Genomic DNA, 18,939 nt, shown 5'->3' with positions numbered 1-18,939 from the left:
TTTTGAATCAACAATGACCCACTGAGCTACCAAATATTCTTTAAACAAATTTGAAAATTCTATTTATTTCAGTGTGGCCGAGCCTTAATCTACACACCATACACGTGAAGACACCTGCGCTTTCCAAGTTAACGACTATTACACTCAACCTACTACTAAATGATAGATAACTTGACATAGTATTCCACCAGGTCGAGGACGAAAAATGTTCAAAAAAATGTTAGTCCACTGATCTATAGCTCTATAAGAAAATGGCTAAAAATGGCATAAATGACGACCCCTAAAAATGTTCACACGTGTCACATGATATACCTCGTACAATATCGTAAGGAGGATTCGCAGCCTTCGACCGTCCATAGCAATCACAGAAACTTTTTTGTCCCAGCATTTATAATAAGCTAGTTGCGCAATACACTCACGCTACGCACCAGCCGTTTGCGCAACCGCGGCGGCTTGTCCAGGAAAATATGTACTTTGCGTTTTATGGATAATAACTTTTTACTTGTCCAGCTACGGAAGGTTAAATTTCACGTAACTCGGCAGGACAGTGCTGTATTATTGCTGTAGTTGTCAACGGGAAAACGCGTAGAGTACGCTAGAGGCGTCTGAGTGGAAGAGCTACTGCATGCAGGAAACTCTGTGGAACGACGTACGACATGTTGCGAAAATAAGGTCGTTGCTTGTATCAAAAGCATTAGCAGAGTACAGCAATTAGTCGAGTGTTGTACTGCTGCGGTATATAACCGAGATTCTTTCGCGGACCTTTTCGCAATGCGCCAACTCTCCCGTCTAATCTATACTTATTTCATCTAAATTGCGAGACACTATCTGTCCTTATCTTCTTCAGCAATGGTGCATCCGAGGACGCGACAAAATCTAGCTCACCCAACTATGCAACCGTAAATCACTCAACTGCTTCGAATCTTTCGCAATTCTTGGCAGAAATTTATTCGAAAATGATGCGCAGATGTATATATATATATAACACTGTATATCGGTATAACGTTGGGAGAAGCGGATCTTGGTTCCTTCGGATCGACTGACCATATAGCAATTAAATATATGCAATTTGTAGTATAGGCTACGTCACGATCCTAATTATTGCTCGATAAAGATATGAGACGAGACGGGAGATTCGTTCCAATCAAAGATTTCGACGAATAATTTCAAGGGGCAGCTGATAATCTATGGACGAAAAGTAACGAAACATCTTTGTTGATTTGTCCCATATGTGATACGACGTAGTTGTGCTATAGGAAAGTTCGCAAAGTCACATAATGACTCGCGCTCCACCGACTAATTGACCCTTCACTTTTGCTCCACAATTCCTTCGAGAATTTCTTATTCCTGCACCCTAGACTCTTCTCTCATTCTCACGTCTTCTTCCAAGAGGAAGAATATGTGACGAGCGAACGAAATTTAAGCTTGCACTGCGATAACAGTCGGTCCAAGAAGCCAAAGGAGTCTGGGAAAGAATCCTGAAGAGCCGCGGCCAAAGAGATTCGAGCATCAAAGTAACGGCACAACTTACACACACACCTACGTCGCGTCTACCTCCTACCTATACATATATTCCTGCCAATTTATCCAAGCGGATGTTTGAAAATAAATTCCCACTTCGATCTCTCCCCCCTTAACATTAAACGCTGTATATGTTCAGCATTTAATCAACGAGTCGCGCTCTGTCTGTTTATCGCAATTGCGATTCCTTTGGCAAATATTGAATCCTCCATCCTCGAGACTCTACACTCCAATATGATATATGCATATGCACTTTCTGAGAATTCGTTTAACACAATAGGAACGAGCAACTCCCTCGAGTCTCTCCGGCTATTGTCATTTTCCTGAAAAGCTTTTTTCCTTCGACGTATACGTCGTTTCTCTTTGAATAAATATAAACTCGTGGTGTATCAAATAAGCACGAGGTCTCACTGATAAACCTCTTCGAGGAAATTATCACCGTTCCACTAATTCCCCAGAGGATATACCCATGCATCGAGCGCGTGTGTTTTGCAAGGTTCTTGGTGCTTTTGTATGGAAACGAGGCGAAAGGTCTCGGGTGTTTAGGTGGACACGGGGGTCCCGTCGAGGAATCGCAATTGCGCACGACCAATGTTTATCTAGCAAAGACGTAATAATACACGGGACAAACGAGAAATTTGCATTCTATTAACACCGCAACACGAGTCGCGACCCAGGCTAATGCGAAAAACTCTGCACGCGGGGGGGGGAAGAGTGACGTTGCAGAAGGCAGCAGCCAAACAGCGTAAGTGGAAAATAATACTTGATGACGTCACGGAAACATGTCGTTTAATTAAATCGACCCTAGCTCATTAACACCGCCAATGTCCCATCTGCAGTGTCCATTATTATAACGAAACAATTCCCCCTACACCTTATAATCCTTTACTCGCCATATTTGTTTCTATAACAGCCTCTCGTATGTACCAACGATATACAGAAGTACACAGATTCCGCTCCTTCATTTTTTAATCCGTCCAAAATTGGTCCGTTGGAGAACAAAGGGCCTTTATGGCAGGATTGTATCGATTGCGTTGGAAATCGAGTACCGTTTCCCACTTGACCCCTTAAGCATGAAACCCTTGTGTTGCACATATCGGGGATGCTTTTTTTGGCTGCTGGCATTTTGGCTCGAGAGCCGACGAAATTCGAGATGGCGATGACAACGGCACGTGTATCGTAGTCGAGGTTCGGAGTAACGGCACGGAGCTCAGCTGATTCGTGTATTGTGGGGAGAGTAGGTGTGCGCAAGTGTGTGTGTCTGCTGCGATATAGAAGAACTGGTGGGAACGAGCGAGAGGCACCGGCTAGAAGACGTACAGAGGGCGATCCTGCTACGACCGTTAGCGGGCTTCAAGGATATCCTGTGTCACGTGCAAAGCGAGCTGCGTGAATTACCAGGACGAGGAAGGAGGAGTCCGCTTCGTGGACTCGGTTAAGAGACTGCAGGGTCTACCGTTGCGGTAGAAACGATGACTCCAATCGCTCGGTCAAAACCCTCGTTAAACGCGACATTCCTGTGAACGTTCTCTCTCGATAAATATACCAAACTTCATCCGTAACGTGGAACGATGAAGTATAATATATGTCACGTGACTTATCGATGCAGTTTACGAGAGACGCATCAGGCAGGATTTGGTCACGCGTGGAGTAGCCTGAAATCGGTAGGAATATTAGGGTCCCGTGTTTTGGAGGATCGAGGTAAACGAATATCGCTTATCGTTTGTTCAGCTGAGAGATTGGGAAACAATAGAGAGGTCGATGACCCACGCGGTAGTCGGTATCTGGTTCCTCCCTGTGTCTCCCCAGCCCCTATTATGTTTGGCTGTGTACTTTGTACATGCAGCGAGATCCCTGTGGATATTTCTAGATTTTTCGTATGTATATTATTGTGCGTATCCGCAGCTGGACGAGAGAGCTCCCACAATAACGAAATGGGACACTCCATTAATCGTGGTGGAAACCGGAAAGCGAAGAGGTTACAGGGTTATCGGACCATTTGCTGAGGGAAAGAGAATTAGTTGCGACAAAACGAGACAATCTTGCTCGAAACGTTCCCTTCTTCTTGTGAAACTTCTTGAAATTATATATATATATATATAATCTAATATAGTGTACACTTTGTGGGACCTGCAGATGACGTCATTAGAGTCTCGTCTATATATATAGCACCTGATACTTTTCGTGCATAACAATGATCGTTTCTTTTCTCATTACTCGTTCCCACCTAGCAGAGAATCAGGCCAGGCAGAGCGTTGAATCTCTAGGAGGAAATTTATTGGTCGAACGAGTATAGTCAATGGCTGTGAAAATACGCTTTCTGCAAATAAAACGACTGGTTTTTAGAGTAGACAGGCCTAGTAGTAACTAATCCCATCCATTTGCATAGATTTAAGCTGGGATCGTTTGGTCGCTGCTGCGGAGAACGTCGATTTATGCATCCAGAAGATATTACTGATAGGGAAGCCACGAAGAAGAGGAATAAAGGGCGGAGGGAAGGAACATTTGGCGTTTTCACAGTTTCGGACCAAACGAACCGAAAGTTGCATCGGCCTGGAAGAGGTGGGGGGAAATTTACGGTGAATCTCGGTGAGAGACAAGAGTTTTCGAAAGGAACGCAATTGATGCTGCACTGCGCTATAATACCCACGTGTGTACATATATATATATATATATATATACACACCAACTAAGCAAACCATCGCTCTTAAAGTAGGTTCTCAGTCAGTCAATTTCGAGATGCCACGCTGTCCACTCCAGCTATTTTCCCCTTTCTTTCAGACCATCTTAAACATCGTTTATACACACACGGATATAAGTACCGAGGAAAGTAAGTTTCGGAAGAAGAAAAAAAAGCTCTCTTTCTTCAGCAAACATGTTTATTTTTTTCTACTTCAAACCGTGCGCGTGTGTGTCTCTCGATTCTGCTTTGCATATATATAGCTGTATATATACATCGAATGAGGGAAACGAGGCGTGGATAATTGGTGATTTTCGGGAGTTTCTCCGGCGCGGTCCAACGAGCTTACTCCCATTGTGAATGGGCCACAAAGGAGAAGGAAGAGAACGAGGCATTCGAACGCAGTTTTTGGCCAATTGACAGAAGTGAAAAGCGCAAAGTTTGCTCAACGTCTTGTTTTCGTGAAATTTGGTTACTCGGACGTTGGACGGGGGGGGAGGCGAGGGACGTACACGGCGAGACAAATAAAGGCGAGCGCCCGGCCGAGCGATTTTTCAAGCGTCAAAGAAGGACGCCTGGAGGCACGTTCTCCTTTTATCCGGAGTGTCATCTCGGGCCAGACGTGCGCCAAGTCGGCCGAGAAGGATCTCGAAGAGGAGGGGGGAACAAATCTACGCAATTATAAGGACGCCTTGGGTACATGTAACTTTCGTGGCCGCGCGGCTAAAAGCAAAAGCAAGAGTGAGCCGATGCCAGAAATCGGAGCCGCGCGCGAGGTACTCCGCAGAGTCCCGGGGCTTTCGAGATCCGTTTTGCGCGGAGAAAGCATGAAATTCGAAAGCCCTCGAAACTTGGCGAGTTTACCGCTGCCCCATTCGGTGCAGCAACCCGTGCGAGAACCATCGGATGCACCAATGACGATCTTGGCAAGTCTACCTCCGATCATCCCCTTTCTCTTCAGGATCTTATCGCGCGACTCTCTCCCTCGATCTCGAGTACCCTTCGTATCTGCAGAGTCCTACACGAAACACTCGTTCGACAAAATTCCATCTGCCGCATCGGTGAAATTAAAATTCCATCCCACTCGTCGGTGTACAAACGAGAACGTGCGAAATATCGAGGTAAAAGGACGAAGCTTCATCATCGTGGTTGTATAGGCAAGCCAAAGAGAGGAATTACTCTTACTTTTCATGGCGTAAACCGGATTGGAAAAGTGGGTCTGGATTCTAGCGAGAGGAGAATGAAAGAACGAGCGAGCTGCTCGGGGGTAATATAATTACAAGCTGCACGGGATCCCGTGTTAATGACAGCGTTCCGTGTTCGAGTGCGTTCAGGTGGATGTGTCTAGGAGGAAGAGGAGCCGTAACGGACCATGGTGAAGCAGAGCTAGCGAGCCATGGACGGTGCGTCTCGCCGGGAACAGCAACAAAACCGTATATATATATATATATATATAGCGAGTCTGAGTCATCGTAGAAAACCATAGGAATAAACCACAAAGATATCCAGCAGGAGAGCTTTCATCATCGAGCAAAGGAACGGTAGGAGTTGGGAGTGTAACTTGCAACATTCTTCTTCTTGCGATATTGCGAGAGAAGCGAGTATGATGGATGACTCGAATCGAGTGCAGCCAACAATCGGATCCTTTCCCATTGTCCTTTGCTTTTCCTCATGAAAGCACCCCCTCCTGATTCCCCTCGACACAGTTGCATATCTCACCACGACTGTGTTGCGTCTCTGCAAATAAGCTCTTCTTCTCCCAAGGTTTCAGCATCCTCACGCCCCTTCTTGCCCTCGAACACCCCTCCATCATTTTTCTCCCGGTAATAATATCCCTAACGGCGCATTAAAGCCAATTCAAATAGGAGCTAAAAAATCCCTACTCGACTTGGACTAACGATCAAACGTCCATTAGATAGTCATTAATCCAGTGTTTTCGTCCGCAGGCTGATTAACCCTGATGCTCCAGCTGGTAAACGTGTATAACCGAAGTAGTTCACTCCGTCCCCTCCTCTCTCTCTCTCTCTCTAATGTGAAATTCAATGAGAGAAAGAGAGAGAGAAATCCCTGGTTCATTGGTTAATGGATGAAAGATTATCCCAGAGGTATATATATATATATACAAGTGTTTAACTTTCGTTCATCGGACTAAATTTATTTTTCTTGGAGTAGAGGGGAGGGGGGGAGGGTATAAGATGAAAAAGTTCATTGTCCAAAAATGACTTTAATTTCGTTGGAGATCGGCGTAATTGCGGCTAATTAGCGGTTTCTCGCAGACCCTTCTCAAGCATTTTATCAGATTGAGCTCGCGCCACGGGGTTTCGCCAAGTCGGAAGGCCGTTTGATAGATTCTGAAGCGCGCACACGGTTCTCAGCAACGTAGTAGAAGATCTCACGTTAATGACAAGATGTGCCTTTGGTGCAGCGCGCAGGCACATCGTAAGACACGACACGTATATACGTCTAAGCAAGGTGAGAGACGAAATGGGGAGAAAACGGAGGAAGAGAAAGAGTGCTAAAGCTTTCTAAACAGCGAAACCGAGCGCTGCTCCAGAGGGAGGGAGAGAGAGAGAGAGAGAGAGAGAGAGAGAGAGAGAGAGAATAGTTTTCTGAAAATGTTCGTCAAAGACTGCAACGAACCAAACATGTTCCATGCGAGCATCGAGGAAAGATCGCTCTTGACAGGTCCGCTTTGCAGGAAGTAATAAAGGGGAAGGGTATAAATTTCGCGAAATAGCCTGTAAATTTCTTTGGCACAAGGAACCCTGCTGGTTTTACCTTTTCCATTATTATATCTATACTCTTCTCACTTAGCACTTGTAAGTTTTCTACTCGAACAGAAAAAAGAAGCTCTCGCGTGAAATTCGCGAGTTATCGCGCAAATGGGTCGTGGCGTGATTGGCTTAAAAGGTATACATATATATATATCTCAATCAATATAGCAGCGATCGTGCATGCGGTTAGCTTCGTTCGTTCCAAATAGAATTTCTAAAAGCATTCGCGCGCCACTCTGTATTTACCTTGCAAAAGGATGCAAACGAGTTTGCCCGATCTGTCTGTAATCTCGCGCCAGCGCCGATGGAAATGGAACGACCAGGTGTAAATAGCGTCAATCTCCTGGCAAATATAGCCTCTTAACGGCAATACTAGCTAATTCAAAGTAACTTACTCCGTGGAGCCTGTGTGCCAACCAACGACAATTATATCTCGCCATAAATTACATTAGGATCTACTAATACACAACACACGCGCGCTACGCACTGAGGATATTCACGATTTTTCAAGTTATCACACTGTATTTGAAAAGACTTTTTAGTTCAAGATTGAGAAAAGCATTGATACACGGCACAAGCAAACCACGCGCATTGACGTTTTTCACGATTATTTGTTCAATCTCCCAAAATACAATGTGAAATTGAACAAATAATCGTGAAAAACGCCAGTGTCTGATGCGTGTCTGTATTGTATAGAAACTTCAAAATTTATGGCTATTTAATACGATCGCGTACGACGGGCCACCGACAAATAAATTTTGCATTACTATTTTTTTTCAAACTTTTAACTTTTGCCAAGGTAAAACTATATACTTGCCTAACACTTGGATTTCACTAATTTTTTCAATTGTGAAATATTTTATTTTACTATATTAATTATGCTAGACGATTTATGTACTTGCCGCCTTTTTCACAAGCGAAACTCGTTTTTTGTACTATTATTTGTACCTTGTGTTTTCATAAATCCAAACAGTAGCTTTTACAATAAAAACAACTCGACTACTTTAGTCAAGAATAGAAGGAATAATTTTTTCTCGAAACTTGAAAATCTTGCGAGGAGCAACAACGAGTTGTAAAGCGTGACGATGCGTACAAATAGACTTACAAATGCGCATATGGGTAAAGGGGCATGGTACAAGTTAGCCATGAAGAACTGGACGATACAAAAGATATATATAGGCCCGAGGGTCGTATTTTTCGTGAAAAAATGCGAGAAGAAAAGCTCGCTTCTTCGTGATTACGCGGGAGATTACGGTGAGCGCCGTGAGAGAGAATCTTTGATGTATGGCAAAAGACGTGAAATTTATGCTAATCCAGAGGCAGACAAACTTATGCGTTTCTCCGTTCCAACGCACATAATGGTCGCAATTCGGATATTAGTCTCGATTTCTCCCCCACTCCCCAAGGCATATTTAACGTACGCTCACCAATAACGTTTCCATTTGACGGTCGAATCAAGTGCTTGGCAAATATTACAAATAATCACAGAGAGTTTACACTGTAATAAGAATTTTTTCAGCCGGACACACGCGACGTTCATTCGTATATTCAAACACGTATATGTATATATTGCGAAAGCGTTTCTTCCTACTGAATAATATGTTTGTAATTATTGCTTTTAAGGGGATAACAGGGGGAGAGGGGGGGGGGGATTTCCCGTTTTACGAGAAACATTGATGAAACGCGTAAGCTATATATATATATATATATATATATAGTATATAAACAGCATAAGAAGGTCCTTGTTATCAGTGGAGAGATTCGAGTTGTAGGTGGATCGACAGGTAAATACGTCGAGCGAGGCTTAGAAACCTCGTTCCACTTAAAGTTTAGCGATTCCGCAACTTGGATTCCGCGTATCGAAAGACGGCGTGCGTAACGAGCGGCGTGCATACGTAAATTATAATGAAATACGTGATCCATCTCGCTGACGGAGAAACTTGCGAGCGCGCGCGGCGCGTGCTGCATGCTTCTCGGTTCTCCCCCGATCCGTTTAATCCAATCGAAACTTTCAAATCGACGCGATGTCCGATTTTCGAGCCGCGTCAACACACGTACGGGCGGAATGCAACGGGTAATTATACTGAAAAATTGAGCAAAAAATAAGCATAAACTTGAAAATATCACGTGCCTGGACGATCCAGAAGGGATCGCTTGATATATATATATATATATATATATATTACGAGTAGGAACTAAATATGGCCTTCGTCTCGTTCTACATCGCCCGTGAAGAGCGGAGATATGTGTACGTATAGAGTCAGGGTATAATGTAACGTCGTAATGTATCTGACGCGACGTAATATAATACGCCATGGCTATGGTTATATATATGGCGTTACTATTTCACCAGAGTCACGATAAAATTTCACTCGCGCGCACTTGTCGTCGTCGTTGGACCTTCGCGATAATTCGAGAATCGCGGAAAGTTCGCAAACTGCCTGCGCCATGGTGCTGTAAAAATAGACCAAGGTTGTGACAATAAGAGAGACGCAATAACCTTTGACGATTTTCACTCTCTTTCTTTCGAGGTGCAGACTTTTCTCCCTTTCAATGTGTGTGTTTTTTTTTCACTCTCTCAACAATGACTGATTATCAAGTTGGCCCAATTAACCGAGTATATGGAAGGAAGCTCGGAGGAGTTGGTCAACGTTGCGGTGCGCGTTCTTCCAGGTTGATAGAGCCATTGCGAAAAACTAGCGGTCATAAATAAATCGTGGAAACCGTCCGGTGGTGGCTGACCTGGATTTCGAGGCCGAAAACTCTGTCGGTGACACGCGAGTAATTATCGACAGGAATGGGGAGCAGTTGTATACGTAGCGAGAGGACTGAGGAGACCGGTCTCGTTAATTGGGACAATACGAAGGAGTTTCCCTTCTGCCAATCGGACGAGTAGCATTAATAAGGCGAATCGCGTTGAATGGAGAACCAATCCCTCGCGCGCACAGTCTCCCTGCCACGCTTTTTCATCGCTCTTCCGTCGCGTTAATTGCCTCTGCTAATTCCGCTTTTCCTCTACTATATATATATATATATAGGATTCTCGTTCCTCCGAACCATCTCCCGTTTACGTTTCGACCATCCCATTCGTCATTCGAGCGATTCCAAAGAAAAGCCTTCGACCAATATATACATATATATAGCATATAAGGACTCAATTTACAAAACACCATTAATTCTCATCCAACGCTCATTTTCTTTCACCTTCCAATTACAAATGTCGCGTGGAGAGTCGTTACCATGCCAATAGTGTGATTTGGACAAAAACTGAGGTGCATCTATAATAAGCTGCAGATTAGCAATCGCAATTAACGTTGGATCACAGCGAAAGGATTATCCACTCGCGATATTGGCCAAAGCGAAGAATCAAGAGACCGACTCTCGATGGTGCGTTATATTATTCAAACGAGCCTTGTCATTTTCTTTTCAACGCCGGACGAGCATATGGTAGTCTTGGTGTCTTTGGATCGCGTAGGTGCGAGCGGATGAGACTCGACGGAGGAGGAGGTTCGTGGCAATTAGTCGAGGATCGATGAAAGGATCTCGACTTTGCGTGCTGCCAATCCAACACAACGGTCTCTCTCCTGCTGCAAGCGCACGCACGCATGTTCGCTATATATATATATATATATATACAGAGCTCCTTGTTCATCTCGCGGAACTGAACGAGCAATAGCAAAGAGCATCAACGACGACAGCCTCTTCCTCTTTGGCGTTCTGGTTTCTCGGATGGAGCATCGACCAGTCCCCCTTCCCCCTTACTTGGCCAATAACGCGTCTCTTACCGGTCGACGCTTGTCTCCGCCGCCTCGCCAGTCCTCTTCTTCTCTTTCCCTCGTAGAATCCAAGCGTAGGAGAAATTACGCCGGTCTTATTTGAAAAGCCGACGATCCTTCTCTCATTAGCCTCGTTATACCGCGACGGAAAACTCTCTCGCGCTCTATCGATCCCAGAGACACTCAAAATCGAACTACTTAACGAGATGTTTTGCGCTTAATCAGCCAATACCTCTGCTTCTTCTCTCTTGCTTCCGCAATTATTTCTGCTAATTAGTCTATTAACGGAGATCGCGTATAAACGGCTTAATCGAGGATCGCATGGATTAGCAAATACTGCCCTCGATGACTCTGCAAAAGTCTTAAGAATTCAGGGGAAAAACGTTTTCAGCCTTTCTGGAATAAACATGCACCGGATACTATATGTCGATGCAATGGATTTCTTCTCTGGGTTTCTTCATCCCGCAGGACCCAACTTTTGCGCGAGGCTCGCTCGAAATTACTGCCACGAGGACGGAGAAAAAATGGAGAATTCGATTATATACGGTTTCCTTGATAGTTTTAAAGTGTATTTGTATAGGAATGGACCGGCATGGAATTCCTATCGAGTTTTCGAACAATTAAACAAGGTTGATTGTGGTTTCCACGAGACGTTCACCGACAGAGCGATAGCATTGTTTACCGCTGGAACCGATCTCGCGTTCACGCTCGACTTCCCCTCGATTCACTTTCGATCGATTCACTCGCCTGTCCGAATTATTCCCTGCCATTTCCCGCCAATGACTCTATCCAACGACTTTTTGAACTTGAGCCAAGAAAAATCAACACCTTCGATCTTCGTCCGTTTTTCGACGTGAAAAACACTCGTGTTTTGCGTTACCTCGTGGTAGGAACAAGTGGCTCGCGACTATTGCGCAAGACTCTTCGAGAAATGGATCATTGTTCGATCCGAAGGTGTGTACATTGATCGAATGTAAACATTTGTTTCTCCGTGTAATTGTAATGGGAGATAGTATTTTTTAATGTCACGCTTTTTTGGGGAAATTAATTCTAATTATATCCAGCAAGGTTGTATCGTGTCAACGATTAATATTTATTTGGCAAATATGCACGAACAGAATTATCATGTTTTTATTAAGAAAATATAATTATCTCAATACTGTGTGTGTGTGTGTGTGTGGAATACAGAATTTATTCTTCATCTTCCTGAATAGATAAATAGCTTCTTGATTTAATTTTAAACGTTCTTGATTTAAGTGACTTGTAATTAATTTAATAAACGTTTACTAATTACAATCGTATAAAATTTACTTAGTGTCAAGTGATTCCATGATTTAATTAGTTCGTACACTCCTCGATTGATATTAATTAATATTTCTCTCCGTTTAGCAAACGTTGATTAAACGAATGAATTCACCTAAATTACAAGGACATTTAAGATTAAATTAATAAGCTTATATTATCGTTCGAGGAAGATAAAGAATAAATTCTCCATTTAATATACGGAGAAAATGATTTTCTTAATAATATAGTTTAATAATTTCTTCCGTCCATATATATATATATATATATATAATAAACAGGATGTAACTTTCGAGTCTAATCTATAGCAACATATACACACGCAATACAAGCTATAATCCGAGGCTCTCAATCAGAAACCAAACGAAGCATTTCACAAAAGCAACCCTATATAATTAATCACGTTACCCCGAAGCTAAAAATAATTCGGCGTGACTGACCAATCTCTCGACGTAAACACTGGCAGACAATCACGAGGGATGCTCGAGATCCATGCGGGGTGCTTACGTAAATCGCAATTACCTGCTGGAAAACTTTCGCATTTCGCAATTACATCTTTCCCGTATCGTTGTCAACCGACTGAAACTAATAAACGTTGGGGATTTTAATCAGAATGATATAAATAGAGATTTATAACCATCGTATTACGTCGATGGAGAAACGATCGATAAAACCTGAAGAAAAAAACACCAAACTACTGCCCACGATGAAATCGAGACCCTGAGAAGATTTTGAGAGAGAGAGAGAGAGAGAGAGAAATTCTTCGCTTTATCGAATCGCGAGGGGCGTTGCGAAAGAAAAAATGTCCGTTTGTAATTTGTGGAACAATGAAAGAATTGCGTGCATTGTTTACAGGGGAATGTCTCGGTTGGAAACGCGGGTAATTCTCGGCAAGAAAATGTAGGCAAAAAGATATAGCGACGACCTTCGACCCCCCGGAAGACTTTCGCGGTTCTGGCAGTTGTGTGATTCCCTTCCTCGCTACTCTATATGGACCCATAGGCATGCGATATATATATACACACTCCTCCCAAGAACAATAGCCATGCTCGTCCGTGAACACTTAGACACGGTCAAATTGCTGATTAACCGAGCAACGAGTTTTCCTACTCCGTTTCCCTTCGTTTCGTTTCGTTTCGGACGGAACCCCGTAACCGACAATAACTCCCGTTCCGCTACTAAGCAAGTAATCGGCAAATTTATGCGCATTCTCCAGCGAGCATGAATTATTCAAGGAAAACATTGATTTTATAGCTTAAACTCACATGTTGCATCGCCGAGTCTCGAGTATGTATACGGTTCCACTATAATTTATGCCAACTCTCTTCACACTCGAGAGTCTCGCGGCCTAAATCTTCAATAATAGTTATAAACGCGAGAATAAACGCCGTTTCGTGACATTATTCGCCGCACGATCGATAAGAAAATTTCGCAATAACGAGCTAAATAATTATAGCACGAGCGATGATGGAATTTTAGTTAATCGAGCGTCGCGAGTGCACAGCTTCCTTTATTATCTACCTATATACATATATATACACATCTTGTCTTCTCGAGATTTTCCTTCGACTTTTTCGGGCTATATACCATAAATGTATACGATGCTATATATACATATATATATAATAGCTTACAGGAGGGGCTAATCGAAGGTACATCGAGCAACCGCTGTCAATGATGCAGCGCACAAGAAATCAGATTAGTCGAGCACCGGAAGTTTAGATATATATATATATATATAAGTATATACGATCGCGTTTGAACGTCCATGCAATTAAGCTTATTCGAGTTTGCGATCGCCGAGCGATACGCTAATTGAAAAGATCGACCTTGGTTCGAGTGATTTCATATAGGATGAATCCGACACGTAACTCTGCAAAGATTCATCCGTGCGTACGTTTCTTCGATTCCGCTCGGTGGAAACTCGCTGTCGATCCTTCCGAAGCTACCTGTTTTACCGACAGAGTCGGAAGGACTCCCGACGCACAAGCCACTCGGATAAGAGCGAGAAAAACCGCAGCTATCGATCTCTACATAATTTCACCTTTGTTCAATTCCCTAGAAAATGATTTCCCTACTCTTCATCAACGCGCGATCGCCTTATATAATTTTTTCCTATACAAACGGATCGACTCTTCTCAATTCTCTCAAGATTTATTTCAACGTTCGCGCTGGAGACTGCAAAATCAGCTTTCGTTTTCCTATATTTACGTTTGTGTGCGTGTTATACATGCGCGAGTCTATGCAGAAAAGTCGATTCTTCGGGATTCGATGGAAGGCTCGAGTCGACCTTGAGAAACACGCGAGTCCCGCGCTAAAAGTCGAGAAAGTCTGGCGCTTCGTCACTCTCTTGACTCACATCGAAGGAAATCTATGTTTTTGCCAGCGGTGAACAGAACACCTGATTTCGAGGTCACGTACGCGTACAATTGGCTGCCACGGCAACCACCGCCATGGATTTCTTTTCTTTTCTTCTCTTTTTGCACACGAGAATCCTTCCCCACTCTACTCTATATCTATATATATATACACAATATGACTCCGCGACGGAGGAGACTTTAACGTTCCCGTGTTCCGTTTACATAAAATCACCCGCGTTACTCACGTTTGAGATTCGCTCGTGCGCCAAAGCTCGTGCAACGTACGATAACAGCGAAAGAGTTCAAAGAAATTTGCAGACTCCCCGCAGCTTAATGCACGCTCGTCCCCCTTTATTTTTCTTACACGACGCTCCGACAACTTTATCCGCATGCAAATATTATATTATCAACCCGTACTCCTTTATCGCGTCTCTTGTCACCGCGGAACAACTCGCTTTACGTTCCAGCAAAACAAAAACACTCGACATAATTTCCATCGCGCAATTTTGTATCGATGCCTCAAATTTCCTGTAGAAATATTCTTCGCGTTCTTCTTATCTCACAATATCTATATATATATATATATATATATATATATCAATTGCTTTGCGAAGTTCAGGGAGGCTGAAGAATATTGAAAGTTTTCAAAGGAGAATAACTCGATAAATGAAGGGTTGGAAAATGACTGCGTCTACCGAGTTTCTTCGCTCATTTCCACAGGAGCTGCCGAGGTTTTCAAGGACAAAGTTTCGAGACCACGCGATTCCAGGGATTAGCATGTAGCGCGTATGTTTATATACTTGGCGGGATAATAAGAGTATGAGGGATCGCGGTAATTTGGCCTCTCAACTTGCTCGCCAAGATTGATCGTTTGTGCATGGATGAGGCGGGAGGGGTGGTGACGTTGGTGTTGGGCCAACGGACGACTTGGAGGAGGGGGGGGGGGGGGACCTGTGATGGCACAGAACGCGTGACGACGCCGTAGTGCAAATTGAACAATATACATATATATATATATAGAGAGAGGATAGGAGAAATATAGTACGCGCATGGTAGAATAATGCGAACGGAGAAGAGTAGTCTGCGTCGCGTCTCGTCGCGTCGTCGCATCGGGTCAGCCAGCGTAGTCCCGAGGTCTGACCGCTCTTGACCTTAACGCGGGGGGAAGCTGGAATTTATCGTTGAAGGACTCGACGCTGGCACGCAACACTCCCGCGGCTCGCCGAGATCCTTCAACATCGCGAACACGCCTCCAAATGCCCCTACCAGTCCCTTTTTTAATCACCGCGATGGACGCATCAACGATATACATAAACAAACGCGCCTCTGGATCGAGCACCCTTCCAATTCTCACCGGAATTAGTCTTCGACTCGCGGTAAACACGAAAGCATTTTTTGCTCCAATTACAAACACGTTTGAACGATACGCGGACTCTGATGTGCGTGTACAAGAATTATAGCAAACTTACCGAACGGAGTATGAAATCGCATCCAAGGTCAATCGCAGTGGAGTAGATTTGGGTTAAATGCGGCGTCTTCTGGGAGAACCACTGCACAGATGCGGCAAAAGTGCCGAATTTTTCAGAGAACCACTGTGGACGGAGAGGAAGGTGGAGGATGCTGGTGAGAAAGGGAGAAGAAGAGGAGGAACGAGTTTTCACTTTTACGGAGGGCCTTGCGCACAGTCTCTTCTGGGTTCAAAGAGAGAGAGAGAGAGAGAGAGAGAGATATTGTGAGAAAAAGCACTGTACGGATCCAACGCCACGCCACTCCACGTCGCGTCGCGTCACGACACGAGAGTCTAAAGCAGAATTTCGAGAGCACGCGAGTTTTATCGCTGGACACACGCCGGATTGGGAAGCAAAGCGGGACGCGCGAGCGGAACCTGCGGAACTTGCCGAATGGTGCGAGTGTGCCGTGTGGTGGCGACTGGCGAGCGGGACTCGGCCGACTCACCGAATCAACCAACTCGGACTCGTCCGAGAGTCGAGTGGAAAAAAGTCTGCTCTTTAGACCGGTTCCTCCCTCTACCCTTCGATTCCGAAACACTCGGAGAGAACAATCAGGGACAGTCTCTCTCTCTCTCTCTCTCTCTCTCTCTCTCTCGAAGCTCCTCACTTTTTCCCCCAAACGTCTCGCGGAGGGCTCTTTCACGCGAATCCTCCGAAAAACCTCACTCCCGATTGAAAATCACAGCGCGATCCTCGACAATTGCCAGTTTTTCCACGAGCTCGATTCTATCCGGCTAATTATTCGCTCGGATCGAGTCGAGTGTCCTTGCACAGCGCAATAATCCTTCTCTTTTGCGAAACGTATGCTCTCTCTCGAATATCCTCGTTACGAGTGGGTTACTGGCCGGCTCTGAATCTTTTCTTTATTCTTGCCAAGTAATATTTCACCGTAACAGGTCCAGGTAACAGGTTCCGGCGAGGAATACACGTATACTCCTCGCAGCGCTTCTCCGCCCAGTCGAAGGATCCTTTCGAAGAGAGAGAGAGAGAGAGAGAGAGAGAGAGAGAGAGAGTGAAAGAAAAAAATATCCTTTCTTAGTCCTCGAGGATCCCGCTCCGCTCCACCCTCCACTGAGCGAGAGCGAGGCTTGGAGAGAGAAGAAGAGGGAAAGAGAGAGACGAACTTTTCGTGCAATGTTCAAAAATCCAACGAATTTCGGGAATCGTACGAACCGTCGACGCGAAGAGAGACGCGCTTTCCGGTGGTTGGCGATGGTATTAAGCGAGAGGGGCGGGAGGGGGGAGGAAGGGTGGCGTGAGAGCGTGGAGCGAGCGATGCGGCATGTTCCGAGTGAAAAACAGTGACAGGTGCATCGGATGCGGCTAGCCCGGTTGCCGGTTTCGTACTGAGGGGCGCCAGGACGCCGGCGACGGGACGATGCTACGACGAGAAACTGCGGCTGGCTGGGGCCAGTGGCGGCGGAGCCACTAAAAATTTCCTTCTCTCGAGAGAGGGGAACGGCGCACCGGGCCGCGCTCCCAGCGAAACGCTGCCGCGCTGCTGGAGACGGCCTGGCAGGAAAATAAGCGACTGCCGCCGCCGGTGCTCCCGCTTCCTCGAGGTGGGGATCGAATCCCACTCCGACCTCCGATATCCACCTCCACTCTGCTTCCATATCCGCACCAACTATCCCACAATCGGCGCTCTTGGGAGAGCGAGAGAGACTTGTTCCAACTCGGGCACACTCCGCACTTTGCAATTTCCAACGTTTCATCCCGATGGACGTTTCTGCCCGAGTTCCGGTCCCCCCCCCCCCCCCCCCCTCTTTATGTAGCACCACGCAAGACGACCAACCGATGATCCGCAGAAAAACATTTAATCGTCCTCGTTCCTCCTGAAAATCTCGCAGGACCACAAAAATCCATCGGTCCCGTGAAATCTCTTTCGCTACGATTTTACTCGGCTCCCACCTTTTTGTCGCAACGACGGATAATGTCTGCATCGCAGCGTCGACCGACGCGACCCTCGAAATTTCAACCGCTGCTCGAGAATTAAGCGATCGAAGAGAATCGCGCGCGTAGCGCTGTGGGAATAACGATGAGAATTGGACGTGAAGAATCTGGTATTCGCCACACCGCGGAGAGATTGTTCTCCGGCGCGAGTTCGCTCGGGATCGATAATATGGTAATGAGCGCCGATAACGTGACGGTAATGCGCAATTATGTCCGATGACTCGACGTACGTGGGCTTGATGATTTTCGAGCGATCTAATTTCATATCGACTGTGTGTGCTATAATTTATATAAGCTAATATATATAGTTGCGGGAAGGTTGGGTTCCTCATCTGGTTCCGGTAGGCTGATGCTGGCAGAACCGGACTGGGGCTGCAGGAACGACCGGCAAGAGCAGCCGATTCGCAGAAAAATCTAATAGTTCCTGTTCTTTGTGCTAAAAATCTTTGCTGGCTTATGCATATTCCCGAAGCGGTCTTCTTTCGTAAATCACTGCAGCGAGAGGCGAGCTTCTTGCTCGGTAAGAAATGGAAATCGACTGAATCGTTTGTACGACGCGGAACGATCCGTCGAGTGAACCAATGCACCGAGAATAACAGTTCATAGAGAGAGAGAGAGAGAGAGAGAGAGAGAGAGAGAGAATTTGGCGCCGTCTTCCCCCAAAGCCTCTGTAATCCAGCGCAGTCTCCATATTCGATGGATGCCAGACGGCCTGCTGGCATTCCAAACGCAAAACCGGACCGGGTCTCTCGCTCTACGCGAATATCTCTCTATATGTTCTCGGCGAAAAAGAAGAGTGCTTCTCGCAAGAATGCAACAGCCGTGCTAAAAATATACTTTCTGACAAATGCTTTTCGCCAAATTCCCCTCCACTCGTGCACTTTACCCCCTTTTTCTTTTCCAAGTATTTATTGTCAGCTGTTATATGGCCCAAGCCACTTCTAATCACTCCGCACGCGATCCATCATTCTTCGAGTATCCACAAATTCGCCCAATCACGATTGATCTTGTTCCTTTTCTCTTTTGATGAAATTGATTTATCAGGCTGGAAGCCACGTGGTA

General features: G+C 45.1%; 2 protein-coding genes across 4 annotated transcripts in view; one reads left to right on the top strand and one right to left on the bottom strand.

Annotated features, from left to right (window-relative positions):
- The window catches only part of knockout (Stork-head domain-containing protein knockout), a 106,945-nt gene extending 89,504 nt beyond the window's left edge, over positions 1-17,441 (bottom strand). Inside the window, exons 1-2 of one of the 2 annotated variants that reach the window (XM_066728621.1) lie at positions 17,098-17,440; positions 15,883-15,963 (exon numbers count right to left, since the gene is read on the bottom strand). The gene's annotated coding sequence lies outside the window, so the exon portion shown is untranslated. Of the gene's footprint in view, positions 1-15,882 lie in introns of both variants that reach the window. The other variant, XM_066728622.1, reaches the window with a different exon arrangement.
- Positions 1-18,939, top strand: part of LOC136774373 (outer dynein arm-docking complex subunit 4-like) — a 141,133-nt gene that overhangs the window by 75,534 nt on the left and 46,660 nt on the right. The gene's annotated exons all lie outside the window — the stretch shown is intronic.

Source organism: Prorops nasuta, unplaced genomic scaffold (genome assembly GCF_024137725.1).
Source record: "Prorops nasuta isolate Cenicafe-Biocafe unplaced genomic scaffold, Cenicafe_Pnas_1.2 PNAS00006, whole genome shotgun sequence".
NCBI classification, from domain to species: domain Eukaryota; kingdom Metazoa; phylum Arthropoda; class Insecta; order Hymenoptera; family Bethylidae; genus Prorops; species Prorops nasuta.
Note: the sequence above shows the minus strand (reverse complement) of the source record. Positions and strands in the feature narration are given on the sequence as shown.